We start from the raw sequence: 26246 nt of genomic DNA, 5'->3' as shown, positions 1-26246 counted from the left end.
CTGTATGGGCACCTTGCATCTGGGCGGTATCCTCATCTGTGCGGAAGTTCAGCAGGCTGCCGGCCACACCAGGCCACCGGGCACTGGACACGAACGATGCCCTTTCCCGTGAGAAACAAAAGTCACCAGGCCAGGTTCCTGATGTCAGTTTGCAGGAGGCGCTTGGCACTGTCAAACCAGCCACAGTTGCCTGTGGTGGTACTTTCCATCTGGGAGGTATCTTCAACAGTGCGGAATTTCAGCAGGCAGCCAGCCACTCTGGGCCACCCGTCCATGGATAGGAACGAAAGGCTTTCCCCAGAGAAACAAAACTCACCCGGCCAGGTTCCTGATGTCAGTTTGCAGGAGGCACTTGGCACTGTCAAACCAGCCACAGGTGCCTGTGGGGGCACTTTTCATCTGGGAGGCATCCCGATCCATGCGGAATTTCAGCAGGCAGCCGGCCACTCCGGGCCACCAGGCCCTGGACAAGAACCACGGCTTTTCCCTAGGGAAACAAAAGTCACCCGGCCAGGTTCCTGATGTCAGTTTGCAGGAGGCACTTGGCACTGTCAAACCAGCCACAGTTGGCTGTGGGGGCACTTTCCATCTGGGAGGCATCCCGATCCATGCGGAATTTCAGCAGGCAGCCGGGCACTCCAGGCCGCAAGGCCCTGGACATGAATCATGGTCTTTCCCCAGAGAAAGGAAAGTCACAAGGCCAGGTTCCTGATGTCATTTTGCAGGAGGCACATGGCACTGTCAAACCAGCCACAGGTGCCTGTGGGGGCACCTTGCATCTCGGCGGCATCCTGATCCATGCCGAATTCCAGCAGGCAGCCGGCCACTCCGGGCCATTAGACCTTGGACACGTACAATGGCCTTTCCCCAGAGAAATAAAAGTCACCAGGCCAGGTTCCTGATGTCAGTTTGCAGGAGGCACTTGGCACTGTCAAACCAGCCACAGTTGCCTGTGGGGGCTCCTTTCATCTGGGAGTTATCCGCATCCGTGCGGAATTTCAACAGGCAGCCAGCCACTCTGGGCCACCCGTCCATGGATAGGAACGAAAGGCTTTCCCCAGAGAAACAAAACTCACCCGGCCAGGTTCCTGATGTCAGTTTGCAGGAGGCACTTGGCACTGTCAAACCAGCCACAGGTGCCTGTGGGGGCACTTTTCATCTGGGAGGCATCCTGATCCATGCGGAATTTCAGCAGGCAGCCGGCCAATCCGGGCCACTGGGCTCTGAACAAGAATGATGGCCTTTCCCCAGAGAAACAAAACTCACAAGGCCAGGTTCCTGATGTCAGTTTGCAGGAGGCACTTGGCACTGTCAAACCAGCCACAGTTGCCTGTGGTGGCACCTTACATCTGGGAGGTATCCTGATCCGTGTGGAATTTCAGCAGGCAGCAGGCAAGTACGGGCCACCGGGCCCTGGACATGAACCATGGCCTTTCCCCTGAGAAAGAAAATCACCAGGCCAGGTTTCTGATGTCAGTTTGCAGGAAGCACTTGGCACTGTCAAACCAGCCACAGTTGCCTCTGGGGGCACCTTTCATCTCGGCGGCATCCTGGTCCGTGCAGAATTTCAGCAGGGGGCCGGCCACTCAGGACACCAGGCTCAGGATATGAACCATGGCCTTTCCCCAGAGAAACAAAAGTCACCAGGCCAGGTTCCTGATGTCAGTTTGCAGGAGGCACTTGGCACTGTCAAACCAGCCACAGGTGCCTGTGGGGCACCTTGCATCTCGGAGGTATCCTGAACCGTGCGGAATTTCAGCAGGCAGCCGGCCACTCCGGGCCATTAGACCTTGGACACGTACAATGGCCTTTCCCCAGAGAAATAAAAGTCACCAGGCCAGGTTCCTGATGTCAGTTTGCCGGAGGCACTTGGCACTGTCAAACCAGCCACAGTTGCCTGTGGGGGCTCCTTTCATCTGGGAGTTATCCGCATCCGTGCGGAATTTCAACAGGCAGCCGGCCACTCCAGGCCACCTGGCCTTGGAGTGGAGCGATGGCTTTTCCCTAGGGAAACAAAAGTCACCCGGCCAGGTTCCTGATGTCAGTTTGCAGGAGGCACTTGGCACTGTCAAACCAGCCACACGCACCTGTATGGGCACCTTGCATCTGGGAGGTATCCTCATCTGTGCGGAAGTTCAGCAGGCTGCCGGCCACACCAGGCCACCGGGCAATGGACATGAACGATGCCCTTTCCCGTGAGAAACAAAAGTCACCAGGCCAGGTTCCTGATGTCAGTTTGCAGGAGGCGCTTGGCACTGTCAAACCAGCCACAGTTGCCTGTGGTGGTACTTTCCATCTGGGAGGTATCTTCAACAGTGCGGAATTTCAGCAGGCAGCCAGCCACTCTGGGCCACCCGTCCATCGATAGGAACGAAAGGCTTTCCCCAGAGAAACAAAACTCACCCGGCCAGGTTCCTGATGTCAGTTTGCAGGAGGCACTTGGCACTGTCAAACCAGCCACAGGTGCCTGTGGGGGCACTTTTCATCTGGGAGGCATCCTGATCCATGCGGAATTTCAGCAGGCAGCCGGCCACTCCGGGCCACTGGGCTCTGAACAAGAATGATGGCCTTTCCCCAGAGAAACAAAACTCACAAGGCCAGGTTCCTGATGTCAGTTTGCAGGAGGCACTTGGCACTGTCAAACCAGCCACAGTTGCCTGTGGTGGCACCTTACATCTGGGAGGTATCCTGATCCGTGTGGAATTTCAGCAGGCAGCAGGCAAGTACGGGCCACCGGGCCCTGGACATGAACCATGGCCTTTCCCCTGAGAAAGAAAATCACCAGGCCAGGTTTCTGATGTCAGTTTGCAGGAGGCACTTGGCACTGTCAAACCAGCCACAGGTGCCTGTGGGGCACCTTGCATCTCGGAGGTATCCTGATCCGTGCGGAATTTCAGCAGTCATCCGGCCACTTTGGGCCACAGTTTGTAGGATATGAACCATGGCCTTTCCCCAGAGAAACAAAAGTCACCAGGTCAGGTTCCTGATGTCAGTGTGCAGGAGGCACTTGGCACTGTCAAACCAGCCACAGTTGCCTCTGGGGGCACCTTGCATCTCGGCGGCATCCTGATCCATGCCGAATTCCAGCAGGCAGCCGGCCACTCCGGGCCATTAGACCTTGGACACGTACAATGGCCTTTCCCCAGAGAAATAAAAGTCACCAGGCCAGGTTCCTGATGTCAGTTTGCAGGAGGCACTTGGCACTGTCAAACCAGCCACAGTTGCCTGTGGGGGCTCCTTTCATTTGGGAGTTATCCGCATCCGTTCGGAATTTCAACAGGCAGCCGGCCACTCCAGGCCACCTGGCCCTGGAGTGGAGCGATGGCTTTTCCCCAGAGAAACAAAAGTCACCCGGCCAGGTTCCTGATGTCAGTTTGCAGGAGGCACTTGGCACTGTCAAACCAGCCACACGCACCTGTATGGGCACCTTGCATCTGGGCGGTATCCTCATCTGTGCGGAAGTTCAGCAGGCTGCCGGCCACACCAGGCCACCGGGCACTGGACACGAACGATGCCCTTTCCCGTGAGAAACAAAAGTCACCAGGCCAGGTTCCTGATGTCAGTTTGCAGGAGGCGCTTGGCACTGTCAAACCAGCCACAGTTGCCTGTGGTGGTACTTTCCATCTGGGAGGTATCTTCAACAGTGCGGAATTTCAGCAGGCAGCCAGCCACTCTGGGCCACCCGTCCATGGATAGGAACGAAAGGCTTTCCCCTGAGAAACAAAACTCACCCGGCCAGGTTCCTGATGTCAGTTTGCAGGAGGCACTTGGCACTGTCAAACCAGCCACAGGTGCCTGTGGGGGCACTTTCCATCTGGGAGGCATCCCGATCCATGCGGAATTTCAGCAGGCAGCCGGGCACTCCAGGCCGCAAGGCCCTGGACATGAATCATGGTCTTTCCCCAGAGAAAGGAAAGTCACAAGGCCAGGTTCCTGATGTCATTTTGCAGGAGGCACATGGCACTGTCAAACCAGCCACAGGTGCCTGTGGGGGCACCTTGCATCTCGGCGGCATCCTGATCCATGCCGAATTCCAGCAGGCAGCCGGCCACTCCGGGCCATTAGACCTTGGACACGTACAATGGCCTTTCCCCAGAGAAATAAAAGTCACCAGGCCAGGTTCCTGATGTCAGTTTGCAGGAGGCACTTGGCACTGTCAAACCAGCCACAGTTGCCTGTGGGGGCTCCTTTCATCTGGGAGTTATCCGCATCCGTGCGGAATTTCAACAGGCAGCCAGCCACTCTGGGCCACCCGTCCATGGATAGGAACGAAAGGCTTTCCCCAGAGAAACAAAACTCACCCGGCCAGGTTCCTGATGTCAGTTTGCAGGAGGCACTTGGCACTGTCAAACCAGCCACAGGTGCCTGTGGGGGCACTTTTCATCTGGGAGGCATCCTGATCCATGCGGAATTTCAGCAGGCAGCCGGCCAATCCGGGCCACTGGGCTCTGAACAAGAATGATGGCCTTTCCCCAGAGAAACAAAACTCACAAGGCCAGGTTCCTGATGTCAGTTTGCAGGAGGCACTTGGCACTGTCAAACCAGCCACAGTTGCCTGTGGTGGCACCTTACATCTGGGAGGTATCCTGATCCGTGTGGAATTTCAGCAGGCAGCAGGCAAGTACGGGCCACCGGGCCCTGGACATGAACCATGGCCTTTCCCCTGAGAAAGAAAATCACCAGGCCAGGTTTCTGATGTCAGTTTGCAGGAAGCACTTGGCACTGTCAAACCAGCCACAGTTGCCTCTGGGGGCACCTTTCATCTCGGCGGCATCCTGGTCCGTGCAGAATTTCAGCAGGGGGCCGGCCACTCAGGACACCAGGCTCAGGATATGAACCATGGCCTTTCCCCAGAGAAACAAAAGTCACCAGGCCAGGTTCCTGATGTCAGTTTGCAGGAGGCACTTGGCACTGTCAAACCAGCCACAGGTGCCTGTGGGGCACCTTGCATCTCGGAGGTATCCTGAACCGTGCGGAATTTCAGCAGGCAGCCGGCCACTCCGGGCCATTAGACCTTGGACACGTACAATGGCCTTTCCCCAGAGAAATAAAAGTCACCAGGCCAGGTTCCTGATGTCAGTTTGCCGGAGGCACTTGGCACTGTCAAACCAGCCACAGTTGCCTGTGGGGGCTCCTTTCATCTGGGAGTTATCCGCATCCGTGCGGAATTTCAACAGGCAGCCGGCCACTCCAGGCCACCTGGCCTTGGAGTGGAGCGATGGCTTTTCCCTAGGGAAACAAAAGTCACCCGGCCAGGTTCCTGATGTCAGTTTGCAGGAGGCACTTGGCACTGTCAAACCAGCCACACGCACCTGTATGGGCACCTTGCATCTGGGAGGTATCCTCATCTGTGCGGAAGTTCAGCAGGCTGCCGGCCACACCAGGCCACCGGGCAATGGACATGAACGATGCCCTTTCCCGTGAGAAACAAAAGTCACCAGGCCAGGTTCCTGATGTCAGTTTGCAGGAGGCGCTTGGCACTGTCAAACCAGCCACAGTTGCCTGTGGTGGTACTTTCCATCTGGGAGGTATCTTCAACAGTGCGGAATTTCAGCAGGCAGCCAGCCACTCTGGGCCACCCGTCCATCGATAGGAACGAAAGGCTTTCCCCAGAGAAACAAAACTCACCCGGCCAGGTTCCTGATGTCAGTTTGCAGGAGGCACTTGGCACTGTCAAACCAGCCACAGGTGCCTGTGGGGGCACTTTTCATCTGGGAGGCATCCTGATCCATGCGGAATTTCAGCAGGCAGCCGGCCACTCCGGGCCACTGGGCTCTGAACAAGAATGATGGCCTTTCCCCAGAGAAACAAAACTCACAAGGCCAGGTTCCTGATGTCAGTTTGCAGGAGGCACTTGGCACTGTCAAACCAGCCACAGTTGCCTGTGGTGGCACCTTACATCTGGGAGGTATCCTGATCCGTGTGGAATTTCAGCAGGCAGCAGGCAAGTACGGGCCACCGGGCCCTGGACATGAACCATGGCCTTTCCCCTGAGAAAGAAAATCACCAGGCCAGGTTTCTGATGTCAGTTTGCAGGAAGCACTTGGCACTGTCAAACCAGCCACAGTTGCCTCTGGGGGCACCTTTCATCTCGGCGGCATCCTGGTCCGTGCAGAATTTCAGCAGGGGGCCGGCCACTCAGGACACCAGGCTCAGGATATGAACCATGGCCTTTCCCCAGAGAAACAAAAGTCACCAGGCCAGGTTCCTGATGTCAGTTTGCAGGAGGCACTTGGCACTGTCAAACCAGCCACAGGTGCCTGTGGGGCACCTTGCATCTCGGAGGTATCCTGATCCGTGCGGAATTTCAGCAGTCAGCCGGCCACTTTGGGCCACAGTTTGTAGGATATGAACCATGGCCTTTCCCCAGAGAAACAAAAGTCACCAGGTCAGGTTCCTGATGTCAGTTTGCAGGAGGCACTTGGCACTGTCAAACCAGCCACAGTTGCCTGTGGGGGCACCTTGCATCTCGGCGGCATCCTGATCCATGCCGAATTCCAGCAGGCAGCCGGCCACTCCGGGCCATTAGACCTTGGACACGTACAATGGCCTTTCCCCAGAGAAATAAAAGTCACCAGGCCAGGTTCCTGATGTCAGTTTGCAGGAGGCACTTGGCACTGTCAAACCAGCCACAGTTGCCTGTGGGGGCTCCTTTCATCTGGGAGTTATCCGCATCCGTTCGGAATTTCAACAGGCAGCCGGCCACTCCAGGCCACCTGGCCCTGGAGTGGAGCGATGGCTTTTCCCCAGAGAAACAAAAGTCACCCGGCCTGGTTCCTGATGTCAGTTTGCATGAGGCACTTGGCACTGTCAAACCAGCCACACGCACCTGTATGGGCACCTTGCATCTGGGCGGTATCCTCATCTGTGCGGAAGTTCAGCAGGCTGCCGGCCACACCAGGCCACCGGGCACTGGACACGAACGATGCCCTTTCCCGTGAGAAACAAAAGTCACCAGGCCAGGTTCCTGATGTCAGTTTGCAGGAGGCGCTTGGCACTGTCAAACCAGCCACAGTTGCCTGTGGTGGTACTTTCCATCTGGGAGGTATCTTCAACAGTGCGGAATTTCAGCAGGCAGCCAGCCACTCTGGGCCACCCGTCCATGGATAGGAACGAAAGGCTTTCCCCTGAGAAACAAAACTCACAAGGCCAGGTTCCTGATGTCAGTTTGCAGGAGGCACTTGGCACTGTCAAACCAGCCACAGGTGCCTGTGGGGGCACTTTTCATCTGGGAGGCATCCCGATCCATGCGGAATTTCAGCAGGCAGCCGGCCACTCCGGGCCACCAGGCCCTGGACAAGAACCACGGCTTTTCCCTAGGGAAACAAAAGTCACCCGGCCAGGTTCCTGATGTCAGTTTGCAGGAGGCACTTGGCACTGTCAAACCAGCCACAGTTGGCTGTGGGGGCACTTTCCATCTGGGAGGCATCCCGATCCATGCGGAATTTCAGCAGGCAGCCGGGCACTCCAGGCCGCAAGGCCCTGGACATGAATCATGGTCTTTCCCCAGAGAAAGGAAAGTCACAAGGCCAGGTTCCTGATGTCATTTTGCAGGAGGCACATGGCACTGTCAAACCAGCCACAGGTGCCTGTGGGGGCACCTTGCATCTCGGCGGCATCCTGATCCATGCCGAATTCCAGCAGGCAGCCGGCCACTCCGGGCCATTAGACCTTGGACACGTACAATGGCCTTTCCCCAGAGAAATAAAAGTCACCAGGCCAGGTTCCTGATGTCAGTTTGCAGGAGGCACTTGGCACTGTCAAACCAGCCACAGTTGCCTGTGGGGGCTCCTTTCATCTGGGAGTTATCCGCATCCGTGCGGAATTTCAACAGGCAGCCAGCCACTCTGGGCCACCCGTCCATGGATTGGAACGAAAGGCTTTCCCCAGAGAAACAAAACTCACCCGGCCAGGTTCCTGATGTCAGTTTGCAGGAGGCACTTGGCACTGTCAAACCAGCCACAGGTGCCTGTGGGGGCACTTTTCATCTGGGAGGCATCCTGATCCATGCGGAATTTCAGCAGGCAGCCGGCCACTCCGGGCCACTGGGCTGTGAACAAGAATGATGGCCTTTCCCCAGAGAAACAAAACTCACAAGGCCAGGTTCCTGATGTCAGTTTGCAGGAGGCACTTGGCACTGTCAAACCAGCCACAGTTGCCTGTGGTGGCACCTTACATCTGGGAGGTATCCTGATCCGTGTGGAATTTCAGCAGGCAGCAGGCAAGTACGGGCCACCGGGCCCTGGACATGAACCATGGCCTTTCCCCTGAGAAAGAAAATCACCAGGCCAGGTTCCTGATGTCAGTTTGCAGGAAGCACTTGGCACTGTCAAACCAGCCACAGTTGCCTCTGGGGGCACCTTTCATCTCGGCGGCATCCTGGTCCGTGCAGAATTTCAGCAGGGGGCCGGCCACTCAGGACACCAGGCTCAGGATATGAACCATGGCCTTTCCCCAGAGAAACAAAAGTCACCAGGCCAGGTTCCTGATGTCAGTTTGCAGGAGGCACTTGGCACTGTCAAACCAGCCACAGGTGCCTGTGGGGGCACTTTTCATCTGGGAGGCATCCCGATCCATGCGGAATTTCAGCAGGCAGCCGGCCACTCCGGGCCACCAGGCCCTGGACAAGAACCACGGCTTTTCCCTAGGGAAACAAAAGTCACCCGGCCAGGTTCCTGATGTCAGTTTGCAGGAGGCACTTGGCACTGTCAAACCAGCCACAGTTGGCTGTGGGGGCACTTTCCATCTGGGAGGCATCCCGATCCTTGCGGAATTTCAGCAGGCAGCCGGGCACTCCAGGCCGCAAGGCCCTGGACATGAATCATGGTCTTTCCCCAGAGAAAGGAAAGTCACAAGGCCAGGTTCCTGATGTCATTTTGCAGGAGGCACATGGCACTGTCAAACCAGCCACAGGTGCCTGTGGGGGCACCTTGCATCTCGGCGGCATCCTGATCCATGCCGAATTCCAGCAGGCAGCCGGCCACTCCGGGCCATTAGACCTTGGACACGTACAATGGCCTTTCCCCAGAGAAATAAAAGTCACCGGGCCAGGTTCCTGATGTCGGTTTGCAGGAGGCACTTGGCACTGTCAAACCAGCCACAGTTGCCTGTGGGGGCTCCTTTCATCTGGGAGTTATCCGCATCCGTGCGGAATTTCAACAGGCAGCCGGCCACTCCAGGCCACCTGGCCTTGGAGTGGAGCGATGGCTTTTCCCCAGAGAAACAAAACTCACCCGGCCAGGTTCCTGATGTCAGTTTGCAGGAGGCACTTGGCACTGTCAAACCAGCCACACGCACCTGTATGGGCACCTTGCATCTGGGAGGTATCCTCATCTGTGCGGAAGTTCAGCAGGCTGCCGGCCACACCAGGCCACCGGGCAATGGACATGAACGATGCCCTTTCCCGTGAGAAACAAAAGTCACCAGGCCAGGTTCCTGATGTCAGTTTGCAGGAGGCGCTTGGCACTGTCAAACCAGCCACAGTTGCCTGTGGTGGTACTTTCCATCTGGGAGGTATCTTCAACAGTGCGGAATTTCAGCAGGCAGCCAGCCACTCTGGGCCACCCGTCCATGGATAGGAACGAAAGGCTTTCCCCAGAGAAACAAAACTCACCCGGCCAGGTTCCTGATGTCAGTTTGCAGGAGGCACTTGGCACTGTCAAACCAGCCACAGTTGCCTGTGGTGGCACCTTACATCTGGGAGGTATCCTGATCCGTGTGGAATTTCAGCAGGCAGCAGGCAAGTACGGGCCACCGGGCCCTGGACATGAACCATGGCCTTTCCCCTGAGAAAGAAAATCACCAGGCCAGGTTTCTGATGTCAGTTTGCAGGAAGCACTTGGCACTGTCAAACCAGCCACAGTTGCCTCTGGGGGCACCTTTCATCTCGGCGGCATCCTGGTCCGTGCAGAATTTCAGCAGGGGGCCGGCCACTCAGGACACCAGGCTCAGGATATGAACCATGGCCTTTCCCCAGAGAAACAAAAGTCACCAGGCCAGGTTCCTGATGTCAGTTTGCAGGAGGCACTTGGCACTGTCAAACCAGCCACAGGTGCCTGTGGGGCACCTTGCATCTCGGAGGTATCCTGAACCGTGCGGAATTTCAGCAGGCAGCCGGCCACTACGGGCCATTAGACCTTGGACACGTACAATGGCCTTTCCCCAGAGAAATAAAAGTCACCAGGCCAGGTTCCTGATGTCAGTTTGCAGGAGGCACTTGGCACTGTCAAACCAGCCACAGTTGCCTGTGGGGGCTCCTTTCATCTGGGAGTTATCCGCATCCGTGCGGAATTTCAACAGGCAGCCGGCCACTCCAGGCCACCTGGCCTTGGAGTGGAGCGATGGCTTTTCCCCAGAGAAACAAAACTCACCCGGCCAGGTTCCTGATGTCAGTTTGCAGGAGGCACTTGGCACTGTCAAACCAGCCACACGCACCTGTATGGGCACCTTGCATCTGGGCGGTATCCTCATCTGTGCGGAAGTTCAGCAGGCTGCCGGCCACACCAGGCCACCGGGCAATGGACATGAACGATGCCCTTTCCCGTGAGAAACAAAAGTCACCAGGCCAGGTTCCTGATGTCAGTTTGCAGGAGGCGCTTGGCACTGTCAAACCAGCCACAGTTGCCTGTGGTGGTACTTTCCATCTGGGAGGTATCTTCAACAGTGCGGAATTTCAGCAGGCAGCCAGCCACTCTGGGCCACCCGTCCATGGATAGGAACGAAAGGCTTTCCCCAGAGAAACAAAACTCACCCGGCCAGGTTCCTGATGTCAGTTTGCAGGAGGCACTTGGCACTGTCAAACCAGCCACAGGTGCCTGTGGGGGCACTTTTCATCTGGGAGGCATCCTGATCCATGCGGAATTTCAGCAGGCAGCCGGCCACTCCGGGCCACTGGGCTCTGAACAAGAATGATGGCCTTTCCCCAGAGAAACAAAACTCACAAGGCCAGGTTCCTGATGTCAGTTTGCAGGAGGCACTTGGCACTGTCAAACCAGCCACAGTTGCCTGTGGTGGCACCTTACATCTGGGAGGTATCCTGATCCGTGTGGAATTTCAGCAGGCAGCAGGCAAGTACGGGCCACCGGGCCCTGGACATGAACCATGGCCTTTCCCCTGAGAAAGAAAATCACCAGGCCAGGTTTCTGATGTCAGTTTGCAGGAAGCACTTGGCACTGTCAAACCAGCCACAGTTGCCTCTGGGGGCACCTTTCATCTCGGCGGCATCCTGGTCCGTGCAGAATTTCAGCAGGGGGCCGGCCACTCAGGACACCAGGCTCAGGATATGAACCATGGCCTTTCCCCAGAGAAACAAAAGTCACCAGGCCAGGTTCCTGATGTCAGTTTGCAGGAGGCACTTGGCACTGTCAAACCAGCCACAGGTGCCTGTGGGGCACCTTGCATCTCGGAGGTATCCTGAACCGTGCGGAATTTCAGCAGGCAGCCGGCCACTCCGGGCCATTAGACCTTGGACACGTACAATGGCCTTTCCCCAGAGAAATAAAAGTCACCAGGCCAGGTTCCTGATGTCAGTTTGCAGGAGGCACTTGGCACTGTCAAACCAGCCACAGTTGCCTGTGGGGGCTCCTTTCATCTGGGAGTTATCCGCATCCGTGCAGAATTTCAACAGGCAGCCGGCCACTCCAGGCCACCTGGCCTTGGAGTGGAGCGATGGCTTTTCCCTAGGGAAACAAAAGTCACCCGGCCAGGTTCCTGATGTCAGTTTGCAGGAGGCACTTGGCACTGTCAAACCAGCCACACGCACCTGTATGGGCACCTTGCATCTGGGAGGTATCCTCATCTGTGCGGAAGTTCAGCAGGCTGCCAGCCACACCAGGCCACCGGGCAATGGACATGAACGATGCCCTTTCCCGTGAGAAACAAAAGTCACCAGGCCAGGTTCCTGATGTCAGTTTGCAGGAGGCGCTTGGCACTGTCAAACCAGCCACAGTTGCCTGTGGTGGTACTTTCCATCTGGGAGGTATCTTCAACAGTGCGGAATTTCAGCAGGCAGCCAGCCACTCTGGGCCACCCGTCCATGGATAGGAACGAAAGGCTTTCCCCAGAGAAACAAAACTCACCCGGCCAGGTTCCTGATGTCAGTTTGCAGGAGGCACTTGGCACTGTCAAACCAGCCACAGGTGCCTGTGGGGGCACTTTTCATCTGGGAGGCATCCTGATCCATGCGGAATTTCAGCAGGCAGCCGGCCACTCCGGGCCACTGGGCTCTGAACAAGAATGATGGCCTTTCCCCAGAGAAACAAAACTCACAAGGCCAGGTTCCTGATGTCAGTTTGCAGGAGGCACTTGGCACTGTCAAACCAGCCACAGTTGCCTGTGGTGGCACCTTACATCTGGGAGGTATCCTGATCCGTGTGGAATTTCAGCAGGCAGCAGGCAAGTACGGGCCACCGGGCCCTGGACATGAACCATGGCCTTTCCCCTGAGAAAGAAAATCACCAGGCCAGGTTTCTGATGTCAGTTTGCAGGAAGCACTTGGCACTGTCAAACCAGCCACAGTTGCCTCTGGGGGCACCTTTCATCTCGGCGGCATCCTGGTCCGTGCAGAATTTCAGCAGGGGGCCGGCCACTCAGGACACCAGGCTCAGGATATGAACCATGGCCTTTCCCCAGAGAAACAAAAGTCACCAGGCCAGGTTCCTGATGTCAGTTTGCAGGAGGCACTTGGCACTGTCAAACCAGCCACAGGTGCCTGTGGGGCACCTTGCATCTCGGAGGTATCCTGAACCGTGCGGAATTTCAGCAGGCAGCCGGCCACTCCGGGCCATTAGACCTTGGACACGTACAATGGCCTTTCCCCAGAGAAATAAAAGTCACCAGGCCAGGTTCCTGATGTCAGTTTGCAGGAGGCACTTGGCACTGTCAAACCAGCCACAGTTGCCTGTGGGGGCTCCTTTCATCTGGGAGTTATCCGCATCCGTGCAGAATTTCAACAGGCAGCCGGCCACTCCAGGCCACCTGGCCTTGGAGTGGAGCGATGGCTTTTCCCTAGGGAAACAAAAGTCACCCGGCCAGGTTCCTGATGTCAGTTTGCAGGAGGCACTTGGCACTGTCAAACCAGCCACACGCACCTGTATGGGCACCTTGCATCTGGGAGGTATCCTCATCTGTGCGGAAGTTCAGCAGGCTGCCAGCCACACCAGGCCACCGGGCAATGGACATGAACGATGCCCTTTCCCGTGAGAAACAAAAGTCACCAGGCCAGGTTCCTGATGTCAGTTTGCAGGAGGCGCTTGGCACTGTCAAACCAGCCACAGTTGCCTGTGGTGGTACTTTCCATCTGGGAGGTATCTTCAACAGTGCGGAATTTCAGCAGGCAGCCAGCCACTCTGGGCCACCCGTCCATGGATAGGAACGAAAGGCTTTCCCCAGAGAAACAAAACTCACCCGGCCAGGTTCCTGATGTCAGTTTGCAGGAGGTACTTGGCACTGTCAAATCAGCCACAGGTGCCTGTGGGGGCACTTTTCATCTGGGAGGCATCCTGATCCATGCGGAATTTCAGCAGGCAGCCGGCCACTCCGGGCCACTGGGCTCTGAACAAGAATGATGGCCTTTCCCCAGAGAAACAAAACTCACAAGGCCAGGTTCCTGATGTCAGTTTGCAGGAGGCACTTGGCACTGTCAAACCAGCCACAGTTGCCTGTGGTGGCACCTTACATCTGGGAGGTATCCTGATCCGTGTGGAATTTCAGCAGGCAGCAGGCAAGAACGGGCCACCGGGCCCTGGACATGAACCATGGCCTTTCCCCTGAGAAAGAAAATCACCAGGCCAGGTTTCTGATGTCAGTTTGCAGGAAGCACTTGGCACTGTCAAACCAGCCACAGTTGCCTGTGGGGGCACCTTTCATCTCGGCGGCATCCTGGTCCGTGCAGAATTTCAGCAGGGGGCCGGCCACTCAGGACACCAGGCTCAGGATATGAACCATGGCCTTTCCCCAGAGAAACAAAAGTCACCAGGCCAGGTTCCTGATGTCAGTTTGCAGGAGGCACTTGGCACTGTCAAACCAGCCACAGGTGCCTGTGGGGCACCTTGCATCTCGGAGGTATCCTGATCCGTGCGGAATTTCAGCAGTCAGCCGGCCACTTTGGGCCACAGTTTGTAGGATATGAACCATGGCCTTTCCCCAGAGAAACAAAAGTCACCGGGTCAGGTTCCTGATGTCAGTGTGCAGGAGGCACTTGGCACTGTCAAACCAGCCACAGGTGCCTGTGGGGGCACTTTTCATCTGGGAGGCATCCCGATCCATGCGGAATTTCAGCAGGCAGCCGGTCACTCCGGGCCACCAGTCCCTGGACAAGAACCACGGCTTTTCCCTAGGGAAACAAAAGTCACCCGGCCAGGTTCCTGATGTCAGTTTGCAGGAGGCACTTGGCACTGTCAAACCAGCCACAGTTGCCTGTGGGGGCACTTTCCATCTGGGAGGCATCCCGATCCATGCGGAATTTCAGCAGGCAGCCGGGCACTCCAGGCCGCAAGGCCCTGGACATGAATCATGGTCTTTCCCCAGAGAAAGGAAAGTCACAAGGCCAGGTTCCTGATGTCATTTTGCAGGAGGCACATGGCACTGTCAAACTAGCCACAGGTGCCTGTAGGGGGCACCTTGCATCTCGGCGGCATCCTGATCCATGCCGAATTCCAGCAGGCAGCCGGCCACTCCGGGCCATTAGACCTTGGACACGTACAATGGCCTTTCCCCAGAGAAATAAAAGTCACCGGGCCAGGTTCCTGATGTCAGTTTGCAGGAGGCACTTGGCACTGTCAAACCAGCCACAGTTGCCTGTGGGGGCTCCTTTCATCTGGGAGTTATCCGCATCCGTGCGGAATTTCAACAGGCAGCCGGCCACTCCAGGCCACCTGGCCTTGGAGTGGAGCGATGGCTTTTCCCCAGAGAAACAAAAGTCACCCGGCCAGGTTCCTGATGTCAATTTGCAGGAGGCACTTGGCACTGTCAAACCAGCCACACGCACCTGTATGGGCACCTTGCATCTGGGAGGTATCCTCATCTGTGCGGAAGTTCAGCAGGCTGCCGGCCACACCAGGCCACCGGGCACTGGACACGAACGATGCCCTTTCCCGTGAGAAACAAAAGTCACCAGGCCAGGTTCCTGATGTCAGTTTGCAGGAGGCGCTTGGCACTGTCAAACCAGCCACAGTTGCCTGTGGTGGTACTTTCCATCTGGGAGGTATCTTCAACAGTGCGGAATTTCAGCAGGCAGCCAGCCACTCTGGGCCACCCGTCCATGGATAGGAACGAAAGGCTTTCCCCAGAGAAACAAAACTCACCCGGCCAGGTTCCTGATGTCAGTTTGCAGGAGGCACTTGGCACTGTCAAACCAGCCACAGGTGCCTGTGGGGGCACTTTTCATCTGGGAGGCATCCTGATCCATGCGGAATTTCAACAGGCAGCCGGCCACTCCGGGCCACTGGGCTCTGAACAAGAATGATGGCCTTTCCCCAGAGAAACAAAAGTCACCCGGCCAGGTTCCTGATGTCAGTTTGCAGGAGGCACTTGGCACTGTCAAACCAGCCACAGTTGCCTGTGGTGGCACCTTACATCTGGGAGGTATCCTGATCCGTGTGGAATTTCAGCAGGCAGCAGGCAAGTACGGGCCACCGGGCCCTGGACATGAACCATGGCCTTTCCCCTGAGAAAGAAAATCACCAGGCCAGGTTCCTGATGTCAGTTTGCAGGAAGCACTTGGCACTGTCAAACCAGCCACAGTTGCCTGTGGTGGTACTTTCATTCTGGGAGGTATCTTCAACAGTGCGGAATTTCAGCAGGCAGCCAGCCACTCTGGGCCACCCGTCCATGGATAGGAACGAAAGGCTTTCCCCTGAGAAACAAAACTCACCCGGCCAGGTTCCTGATGTCAGTTTGCAGGAGGCACTTGGCACTGTCAAACCAGCCACAGGTGCCTGTGGGGGCACTTTTCATCTGGGAGGCATCCCGATCCATGCGGAATTTCAGCAGGCAGCCGGCCACTCCGGGCCACCAGGCCCTGGACAAGAACCACGGCTTTTCCCTAGGGAAACAAAAGTCACCCGGCCAGGTTCCTGATGTCAGTTTGCAGGAGGCACTTGGCACTGTCAAACCAGCCACAGTTGCCTGTGGGGGCACTTTCCATCTGGGAGGCATCCCGATCCATGCGGAATTTCAGCAGGCAGCCGGGCACTCCAGGCCGCAAGGCCCTGGACATGAATCATGGTCTTTCCCCAGAGAAAGGAAAGTCACAAGGCCAGGTTCCTGATGTCATTTTGCAGGAGGCACATGGCACTGTCAAACCAGCCACAGGTGCCTGTGGGGGCACCTTGCATCTCGGCGGCATCCTGATCCATGCCGAATTCCAGCAGGCAGCCGGCCACTCCGGGCCATTAGACCTTGGACACGTACAATGGCCTTTCCCCAGAGAAATAAAAGTCACCAGGCCAGGTTCCTGATGTCAGTTTGCAGAAGGCACTTGGCACTGTCAAACCAGCCACAGTTGCCTGTGGGGGCTAATTTCATCTGGGAGTTATCCGCATCCGTGCGGAATTTCAACAGGCAGCCGGCCACTCCAGGCCACCTGGCCTTGGAGTGGAGCGATGGCTTTTCCCCAGAGAAACAAAAGTCACCCGGCCAGGTTCCTGATGTCAGTTTGCAGGAGGCACTTGGCACTGTCAAACCAGCCACACGCACCTGTGTGGGCACCTTGCATCTGGGAGGTATCCTCATCTGTGCGGAAGTTCAGCAGGCTGCCGGCCACACCAGGCCACCGGGCAATGGACATGAACGATGCCCTTTCCCGTGAGAAACAAAAGTCACCAGGCCAGGTTCCTGATGTCAGTTTGCAGGAGGCGCTTGGCACTGTCAAACCAGCCACAGTTGCCTGTGGTGGTACTTTCCATCTGGGAGGTATCTTCAACAGTGCGGAATTTCAGCAGGCAGCCAGCCACTCTGGGCCACCCGTCCATGGATAGGAACGAAAGGCTTTCCCCAGAGAAACAAAACTCACCCGGCCAGGTTCCTGATGTCAGTTTGCAGGAGGCACTTGGCACTGTCAAACCAGCCACAGGTGCCTGTGGGGGCACTTTTCATCTGGGAGGCATCCTGATCCATGCGGAATTATAGCAGGCAGCCGGCCACTCCGGGCCACTGGACTCTGAACAAGAATGATGGCCTTTCCCCAGAGAAACAAAACTCACAAGGCCAGGTTCCTGATGTCAGTTTGCAGGAGGCACTTGGCACTGTCAAACCAGCCACAGTTGCCTGTGGTGGCACCTTACATCTGGGAGGTATCCTGATCCGTGTGGAATTTCAGCAGGCAGCAGGCAAGTACGGGCCACCGGGCCCTGGACATGAACCATGGCCTTTCCCCTGAGAAAGAAAATCACCAGGCCAGGTTTCTGATGTCAGTTTGCAGGAAGCACTTGGCACTGTCAAACCAGCCACAGTTGCCTCTGGGGGCACCTTTCATCTCGGCGGCATCCTGGTCCGTGCAGAATTTCAGCAGGGGGCCGGCCACTCAGGACACCAGGCTCAGGATATGAACCATGGCCTTTCCCCAGAGAAACAAAAGTCACCAGGCCAGGTTCCTGATGTCAGTTTGCAGGAGGCACTTGGCACTGTCAAACCAGCCACAGGTGCCTGTGGGGCACCTTGCATCTCGGAGGTATCCTGATCCGTGCGGAATTTCAGCAGTCAGCCGGCCACTTTGGGCCACAGTTTGTAGGATATGAACCATGGCCTTTCCCCAGAGAAACAAAAGTCACCAGGTCAGGTTCCTGATGTCAGTGTGCAGGAGGCACTTGGCACTGTCAAACCAGCCACAGTTGCCTGTGGGGGCACCTTGCATCTCGGCGGCATCCTGATCCATGCCGAATTCCAGCAGGCAGCCGGCCACTCCGGGCCATTAGACCTTGGACACGTACAATGGCCTTTCCCCAGAGAAATAAAAGTCACCAGGCCAGGTTCCTGATGTCAGTTTGCAGGAGGCACTTGGCACTGTCAAACCAGCCACAGTTGCCTGTGGGGGCTCCTTTCATCTGGGAGTTATCCGCATCCGTGCGGAATTTCAACAGGCAGCCGGCCACTCCAGGCCACCTGGCCTTGGAGTGGAGCGATGGCTTTTCCCCAGAGAAACAAAAGTCACCCGGCCAGGTTCCTGATGTCAGTTTGCAGGAGGCACTTGGCACTGTCAAACCAGCCACACGCACCTGTATGGGCACCTTGCATCTGGGCGGTATCCTCATCTGTGCGGAAGTTCAGCAGGCTGCCGGCCACACCAGGCCACCGGGCACTGGACACGAACGATGCCCTTTCCCGTGAGAAACAAAAGTCACCAGGCCAGGTTCCTGATGTCAGTTTGCAGGAGGCGCTTGGCACTGTCAAACCAGCCACAGTTGCCTGTGGTGGTACTTTCCATCTGGGAGGTATCTTCAACAGTGCGGAATTTCAGCAGGCAGCCAGCCACTCTGGGCCACCCGTCCATGGATAGGAACGAAAGGCTTTCCCCAGAGAAACAAAACTCACCCGGCCAGGTTCCTGATGTCAGTTTGCAGGAGGTACTTGGCACTGTCAAATCAGCCACAGGTGCCTGTGGGGGCACTTTTCATCTGGGAGGCATCCTGATCCATGCGGAATTTCAGCAGGCAGCCGGCCACTCCGGGCCACTGGGCTCTGAACAAGAATGATGGCCTTTCCCCAGAGAAACAAAACTCACAAGGCCAGGTTCCTGATGTCAGTTTGCAGGAGGCACTTGGCACTGTCAAACCAGCCACAGTTGCCTGTGGTGGCACCTTACATCTGGGAGGTATCCTGATCCGTGTGGAATTTCAGCAGGCAGCAGGCAAGAACGGGCCACCGGGCCCTGGACATGAACCATGGCCTTTCCCCTGAGAAAGAAAATCACCAGGCCAGGTTTCTGATGTCAGTTTGCAGGAAGCACTTGGCACTGTCAAACCAGCCACAGTTGCCTGTGGGGGCACCTTTCATCTCGGCGGCATCCTGGTCCGTGCAGAATTTCAGCAGGGGGCCGGCCACTCAGGACACCAGGCTCAGGATATGAACCATGGCCTTTCCCCAGAGAAACAAAAGTCACCAGGCCAGGTTCCTGATGTCAGTTTGCAGGAGGCACTTGGCACTGTCAAACCAGCCACAGGTGCCTGTGGGGCACCTTGCATCTCGGAGGTATCCTGATCCGTGCGGAATTTCAGCAGTCAGCCGGCCACTTTGGGCCACAGTTTGTAGGATATGAACCATGGCCTTTCCCCAGAGAAACAAAAGTCACCGGGTCAGGTTCCTGATGTCAGTGTGCAGGAGGCACTTGGCACTGTCAAACCAGCCACAGGTGCCTGTGGGGGCACTTTTCATCTGGGAGGCATCCCGATCCATGCGGAATTTCAGCAGGCAGCCGGTCACTCCGGGCCACCAGTCCCTGGACAAGAACCACGGCTTTTCCCTAGGGAAACAAAAGTCACCCGGCCAGGTTCCTGATGTCAGTTTGCAGGAGGCACTTGGCACTGTCAAACCAGCCACAGTTGCCTGTGGGGGCACTTTCCATCTGGGAGGCATCCCGATCCATGCGGAATTTCAGCAGGCAGCCGGGCACTCCAGGCCGCAAGGCCCTGGACATGAATCATGGTCTTTCCCCAGAGAAAGGAAAGTCACAAGGCCAGGTTCCTGATGTCATTTTGCAGGAGGCACATGGCACTGTCAAACTAGCCACAGGTGCCTGTAGGGGGCACCTTGCATCTCGGCGGCATCCTGATCCATGCCGAATTCCAGCAGGCAGCCGGCCACTCCGGGCCATTAGACCTTGGACACGTACAATGGCCTTTCCCCAGAGAAATAAAAGTCACCGGGCCAGGTTCCTGATGTCAGTTTGCAGGAGGCACTTGGCACTGTCAAACCAGCCACAGTTGCCTGTGGGGGCTCCTTTCATCTGGGAGTTATCCGCATCCGTGCGGAATTTCAACAGGCAGCCGGCCACTCCAGGCCACCTGGCCTTGGAGTGGAGCGATGGCTTTTCCCCAGAGAAACAAAAGTCACCCGGCCAGGTTCCTGATGTCAATTTGCAGGAGGCACTTGGCACTGTCAAACCAGCCACACGCACCTGTATGGGCACCTTGCATCTGGGAGGTATCCTCATCTGTGCGGAAGTTCAGCAGGCTGCCGGCCACACCAGGCCACCGGGCACTGGACACGAACGATGCCCTTTCCCGTGAGAAACAAAAGTCACCAGGCCAGGTTCCTGATGTCAGTTTGCAGGAGGCGCTTGGCACTGTCAAACCAGCCACAGTTGCCTGTGGTGGTACTTTCCATCTGGGAGGTATCTTCAACAGTGCGGAATTTCAGCAGGCAGCCAGCCACTCTGGGCCACCCGTCCATGGATAGGAACGAAAGGCTTTCCCCAGAGAAACAAAACTCACCCGGCCAGGTTCCTGATGTCAGTTTGCAGGAGGCACTTGGCACTGTCAAACCAGCCACAGGTGCCTGTGGGGGCACTTTTCATCTGGGAGGCATCCTGATCCATGCGGAATTTCAACAGGCAGCCGGCCACTCCGGGCCACTGGGCTCTGAACAAGAATGATGGCCTTTCCCCAGAGAAACAAAAGTCACCCGGCCAGGTTCCTGATGTCAGTTTGCAGGAGGCACTTGGCACTGTCAAACCAGCCACAGTTGCCTGTGGTGGCACCTTACATCTGGGAGGTATCCTGATCCGTGTGGAATTTCAGCAGGCAGCAGGCAAGTACGGGCCACCGGGCCCTGGACATGAACCATGGCCTTTCCCCTGAGAAAGAAAATCACCAGGCCAGGTTCCTGATGTCAGTTTGCAGGAAGCACTTGGCACTGTCAAACCAGCCACAGTTGCCTCTGGGGGCACCTTTCATCTCGGCGGCATCCTGGTCCGTGCAGAATTTCAGCAGGGGGCCGGCCACTCAGGACACCAGGCTCAGGATATGAACCATGGCCTTTCCCCAGAGAAACAAAAGTCACCAGGCCAGGTTCCTGATGTCAGTTTGCAGGAGGCACTTGGCACTGTCAAACCAGCCACAGGTGCCTGTGGGGCACCTTGCATCTCGGAGGTATCCTGATCCGTGCGGAATTTCAGCAGTCAGCCGGCCACTTTGGGCCACAGTTTGTAGGATATGAACCATGGCCTTTCCCCAGAGAAACAAAAGTCACCAGGTCAGGTTCCTGATGTCAGTGTGCAGGAGGCACTTGGCACTGTCAAACCAGCCACAGTTGCCTGTGGGGGCACCTTGCATCTCGGCGGCATCCTGATCCATGCCGAATTCCAGCAGGCAGCCGGCCACTCCGGGCCATTAGACCTTGGACACGTACAATGGCCTTTCCCCAGAGAAATAAAAGTCACCAGGCCAGGTTCCTGATGTCAGTTTGCAGGAGGCACTTGGCACTGTCAAACCAGCCACAGTTGCCTGTGGGGGCTCCTTTCATCTGGGAGTTATCCGCATCCGTGCGGAATTTCAACAGGCAGCCGGCCACTCCAGGCCACCTGGCCCTGGAGTGGAGCGATGGCTTTTCCCCAGAGAAACAAAAGTCACCCGGCCAGGTTCCTGATGTCAGTTTGCAGGAGGCACTTGGCACTGTCAAACCAGCCACACGCACCTGTATGGGCACCTTGCATCTGGGAGGTATCCTCATCTGTGCGGAAGTTCAGCAGGCTGCCGGACACACCAGGCCACCGGGCACTGGACACGAACGATGCCCTTTCCCGTGAGAAACAAAAGTCACCAGGCCAGGTTCCTGATGTCAGTTTGCAGGAGGCGCTTGGCACTGTCAAACCAGCCACAGTTGCCTGTGGTGGTACTTTCATTCTGGGAGGTATCTTCAACAGTGCGGAATTTCAGCAGGCAGCCAGCCACTCTGGGCCACCCGTCCATGGATAGGAACGAAAGGCTTTCCCCTGAGAAACAAAACTCACCCGGCCAGGTTCCTGATGTCAGTTTGCAGGAGGCACTTGGCACTGTCAAACCAGCCACAGGTGCCTGTGGGGGCACTTTTCATCTGGGAGGCATCCCGATCCATGCGGAATTTCAGCAGGCAGCCGGCCACTCCGGGCCACCAGGCCCTGGACAAGAACCACGGCTTTTCCCTAGGGAAACAAAAGTCACCCGGCCAGGTTCCTGATGTCAGTTTGCAGGAGGCACTTGGCACTGTCAAACCAGCCACAGTTGCCTGTGGGGGCACTTTCCATCTGGGAGGCATCCCGATCCATGCGGAATTTCAGCAGGCAGCCGGGCACTCCAGGCCGCAAGGCCCTGGACATGAATCATGGTCTTTCCCCAGAGAAAGGAAAGTCACAAGGCCAGGTTCCTGATGTCATTTTGCAGGAGGCACATGGCACTGTCAAACCAGCCACAGGTGCCTGTGGGGGCACCTTGCATCTCGGCGGCATCCTGATCCATGCCGAATTCCAGCAGGCAGCCGGCCACTCCGGGCCATTAGACCTTGGACACGTACAATGGCCTTTCCCCAGAGAAATAAAAGTCACCAGGCCAGGTTCCTGATGTCAGTTTGCAGAAGGCACTTGGCACTGTCAAACCAGCCACAGTTGCCTGTGGGGGCTAATTTCATCTGGGAGTTATCCGCATCCGTGCGGAATTTCAACAGGCAGCCGGCCACTCCAGGCCACCTGGCCTTGGAGTGGAGCGATGGCTTTTCCCCAGAGAAACAAAAGTCACCCGGCCAGGTTCCTGATGTCAGTTTGCAGGAGGCACTTGGCACTGTCAAACCAGCCACACGCACCTGTGTGGGCACCTTGCATCTGGGAGGTATCCTCATCTGTGCGGAAGTTCAGCAGGCTGCCGGCCACACCAGGCCACCGGGCAATGGACATGAACGATGCCCTTTCCCGTGAGAAACAAAAGTCACCAGGCCAGGTTCCTGATGTCAGTTTGCAGGAGGCGCTTGGCACTGTCAAACCAGCCACAGTTGCCTGTGGTGGTACTTTCCATCTGGGAGGTATCTTCAACAGTGCGGAATTTCAGCAGGCAGCCAGCCACTCTGGGCCACCCGTCCATGGATAGGAACGAAAGGCTTTCCCCAGAGAAACAAAACTCACCCGGCCAGGTTCCTGATGTCAGTTTGCAGGAGGCACTTGGCACTGTCAAACCAGCCACAGGTGCCTGTGGGGGCACTTTTCATCTGGGAGGCATCCTGATCCATGCGGAATTATAGCAGGCAGCCGGCCACTCCGGGCCACTGGACTCTGAACAAGAATGATGGCCTTTCCCCAGAGAAACAAAACTCACAAGGCCAGGTTCCTGATGTCAGTTTGCAGGAGGCACTTGGCACTGTCAAACCAGCCACAGTTGCCTGTGGTGGCACCTTACATCTGGGAGGTATCCTGATCCGTGTGGAATTTCAGCAGGCAGCAGGCAAGTACGGGCCACCGGGCCCTGGACATGAACCATGGCCTTTCCCCTGAGAAAGAAAATCACCAGGCCAGGTTTCTGATGTCAGTTTGCAGGAAGCACTTGGCACTGTCAAACCAGCCACAGTTGCCTCTGGGGGCACCTTTCATCTCGGCGGCATCCTGGTCCGTGCAGAATTTCAGCAGGGGGCCGGCCACTCAGGACACCAGGCTCAGGATATGAACCATGGCCTTTCCCCAGAGAAACAAAAGTCACCAGGCCAGGTTCCTGATGTCAGTTTGCAGGAGGCACTTGGCACTGTCAAACCAGCCACAGGTGCCTGTGGGGCACCTTGCATCTCGGAGGTATCCTGATCCGTGCGGAATTTCAGCAGTCAGCCGGCCACTTTGGGCCACAGTTTGTAGGATATGAACCATGGCCTTTCCCCAGAGAAACAAAAGTCACCAGGTCAGGTTCCTGATGTCAGTGTGCAGGAGGCACTTGGCACTGTCAAACCAGCCACAGTTGCCTGTGGGGGCACCTTGCATCTCGGCGGCATCCTGATCCATGCCGAATTCCAGCAGGCAGCCGGCCACTCCGGGCCATTAGACCTTGGACACGTACAATGGCCTTTCCCCAGAGAAATAAAAGTCACCAGGCCAGGTTCCTGATGTCAGTTTGCAGGAGGCACTTGGCACTGTCAAACCAGCCACAGTTGCCTGTGGGGGCTCCTTTCATCTGGGAGTTATCCGCATCCGTGCGGAATTTCAACAGGCAGCCGGCCACTCCAGGCCACCTGGCCTTGGAGTGGAGCGATGGCTTTTCCCCAGAGAAACAAAAGTCACCCGGCCAGGTTCCTGATGTCAGTTTGCAGGAGGCACTTGGCACTGTCAAACCAGCCACACGCACCTGTATGGGCACCTTGCATCTGGGCGGTATCCTCATCTGTGCGGAAGTTCAGCAGGCTGCCGGCCACACCAGGCCACCGGGCACTGGACACGAACGATGCCCTTTCCCGTGAGAAACAAAAGTCACCAGGCCAGGTTCCTGATGTCAGTTTGCAGGAGGCGCTTGGCACTGTCAAACCAGCCACAGTTGCCTGTGGTGGTACTTTCCATCTGGGAGGTATCTTCAACAGTGCGGAATTTCAGCAGGCAGCCAGCCACTCTGGGCCACCCGTCCATGGATAGGAACGAAAGGCTTTCCCCAGAGAAACAAAACTCACCCGGCCAGGTTCCTGATGTCAGTTTGCAGGAGGCACTTGGCACTGTCAAACCAGCCACAGTTGCCTGTGGGGGCACTTTTCATCTGGGAGTTATCCGCATCCGTGCGGAATTTCAACAGGCAGCCGGCCACTCCAGGCCACCTGGCCTTGGAGTGGAGCGATGGCTTTTCCCCAGAGAAACAAAAGTCACCCGGCCAGGTTCCTGATGTCAGTTTGCAGGAGGCACTTGGCACTGTCAAACCAGCCACACGCACCTGTATGGGCACCTTGCATCTGGGAGGTATCCTCATCTGTGCGGAAGTTCAGCAGGCTGCCGGCCACACCAGGCCACCGGGCACTGGACACGAACGATGCCCTTTCCCGTGAGAAACAAAAGTCACCAGGCCAGGTTCCTGATGTCAGTTTGCAGGAGGCGCTTGGCACTGTCAAACCAGCCACAGTTGCCTGTGGTGGTACTTTCCATCTGGGAGGTATCTTCAACAGTGCGGAATTTCAGCAGGCAGCCAGCCACTCTGGGCCACCCGTCCATGGATAGGAACGAAAGGCTTTCCCCAGAGAAACAAAACTCACCCGGCCAGGTTCCTGATGTCAGTTTGCAGGAGGCACTTGGCACTGTCAAACCAGCCACAGGTGCCTGTGGGGGCACTTTTCATCTGGGAGGCATCCTGATCCATGCGGAATTTCAGCAGGCAGCCGACCACTCCGGGCCACTGGGCTCTGAACAAGAATGATGGCCTTTCCCCAGAGAAACAAAACTCACAAGGCCAGGTTCCTGATGTCAGTTTGCAGGAGGCACTTGGCACTGTCAAACCAGCCACAGTTGCCTGTGGTGGCACCTTACATCTGGGAGGTATCCTGATCCGTGTGGAATTTCAGCAGGCAGCAGGCAAGTACGGGCCACCGGGCCCTGGACATGAACCATGGCCTTTCCCCTGAGAAAGAAAATCACCAGGCCAGGTTCCTGATGTCAGTTTGCAGGAAGCACTTGGCACTGTCAAACCAGCCACAGTTGCCTCTGGGGGCACCTTTCATCTCGGCGGCATCCTGGTCCGTGCAGAATTTCAGCAGGGGGCCGGCCACTCAGGACACCAGGCTCAGGATATGAACCATGGCCTTTCCCCAGAGAAACAAAAGTCACCAGGCCAGGTTCCTGATGTCAGTTTGCAGGAGGCACTTGGCACTGTCAAACCAGCCACAGGTGCCTGTGGGGCACCTTGCATCTCGGAGGTATCCTGATCCGTGCGGAATTTCAGCAGTCAGCCGGCCACTTTGGGCCACAGTTTGTAGGATATGAACCATGGCCTTTCCCCAGAGAAACAAAAGTCACCAGGTCAGGTTCCTGATGTCAGTGTGCAGGAGGCACTTGGCACTGTCAAACCAGCCACAGTTGCCTGTGGGGGCACCTTGCATCTCGGCGGCATCCTGATCCATGCCGAATTCCAGCAGGCAGCCGGCCACTCCGGGCCATTAGACCTTGGACACGTACAATGGCCTTTCCCCAGAGAAATAAAAGTCACCAGGCCAGGTTCCTGATGTCAGTTTGCAGGAGGCACTTGGCACTGTCAAACCAGCCACAGTTGCCTGTGGGGGCTCCTTTCATCTGGGAGTTATCCGCATCCGTGCGGAATTTCAACAGGCAGCCGGCC

Source organism: Passer domesticus, chromosome 7 (assembly GCF_036417665.1).
Source record: "Passer domesticus isolate bPasDom1 chromosome 7, bPasDom1.hap1, whole genome shotgun sequence".
Lineage (NCBI taxonomy): Eukaryota > Metazoa > Chordata > Aves > Passeriformes > Passeridae > Passer > Passer domesticus.
This window is presented reverse-complemented; position numbering follows the sequence as displayed.